The following is a 1,433-nucleotide window of genomic DNA, read 5'->3' as shown; positions in this document are numbered from 1 at the left end:
GTCATCCAATGGTCTCTCTAATTTGGTAATTGGAGAAATAGGTCCAATATTATACAATCCATATAGACCTTCAGCTTGTTTGTGACAGTGTCTTACTGTGTACAACATAGTGGTTTTGAAATCTTGCTTCTCCTATCTTAGTAGTATTGTTTACTTCATGTTTTTACACTATACTATGGTTTTCAGAACAGCTTACACATTTTAAAAGTATTTATATACCCCAAAATAATGTAGACAATTAAATTGGGAGGGGGCTTGTAAGAGAACAGCAAAGAGTGAGACTGGATGCTTTGCTTGACATTTGTAACTCTTGTATCAAGTTACCACAGTAAGAGCCAAGATTTTAAGCTCTACTAAATACAAAACAAACAAACGAATGAACAAAAACACTTTATATATTTATGTTCATTTAAGAAAATATTATTAGTGATGTATTTTGAAATATACAGTTAATATGTTTGGAGTTATTTAAAATTTATATTGAGAAAAACGTTTGTATTTTCAGTATTGCTATAGACAAGCATCTACATAAGACTGTTAAATTGATTTTTGTTCTATATCAAACAACTTTTTTGTTTGTTTTTTGCTTTTTTTTGCTTTTTTTTAACTTTTATTGCATTATGATGAGAAAAGTTACATTTCAATTTGTCTGAATTTGTTAACATTTAAAAACATATTTTAATTAAATAGAATTGAATCACATTCTTGTTTCCCTTTTGTACCCCAACTCCTCCCAGAGACCCCCCCATTCAATATCTTTTTTGTCATATTCCTTAAAATTTATAAAATATTATAACAATAAAAATAAGTATTATAAAAGGTGTTTGATATAAAACAACAATCAATTTAATAGTCTTATGTAGATGCTTGTCTACAGCAATACTGAAAATACATACGTTTTTCTCAATATAAATTTTAAATAACTCCAAACGTATTAACTGTATGTTTCAAAATATACAGTTCTGTGATACAAGCCCAAAATAAGAACAATTTTTAGACATTGGGCTTCATTGTAACAAGGCCCTCAAATCAATGACCCTCAAATCACCGAAGGATTTTACCTCCATCGTAGCTAAGCTGAGAGTTGACAGTTCTGCTGCGCCAAGGAATGAACTGTAGGCATGATTTTTGGATACAGGCTTCCTGCTATGATCAAAATTACTTGACATGAGTGAGTGACTTTATTCTCAGCCCACAGAGAACAGGTTACATTCATTTAAGAAATGGTGTATGTATTAAGATAGTCTATCAATAAAGCCATTCACCAACAATGGTTCTGCTTGGAGGGTGGCACAGACTTTAGGTGAGGGTAAGAATCTGGTTTATTGGCTGTGATGATTTTGAAAAGCATTCATCTCAGAGAACGAGTAACTTGTAAAGTCCTCTTCTTCAAACTTGATATAAGAGCTACAAATGTCAAGCAAAGCATTCAG

This window comes from Mastomys coucha, unplaced genomic scaffold (genome assembly GCF_008632895.1).
Source record: "Mastomys coucha isolate ucsf_1 unplaced genomic scaffold, UCSF_Mcou_1 pScaffold22, whole genome shotgun sequence".
In the NCBI taxonomy this organism is placed as follows: domain Eukaryota; kingdom Metazoa; phylum Chordata; class Mammalia; order Rodentia; family Muridae; genus Mastomys; species Mastomys coucha.
This window is presented reverse-complemented; position numbering follows the sequence as displayed.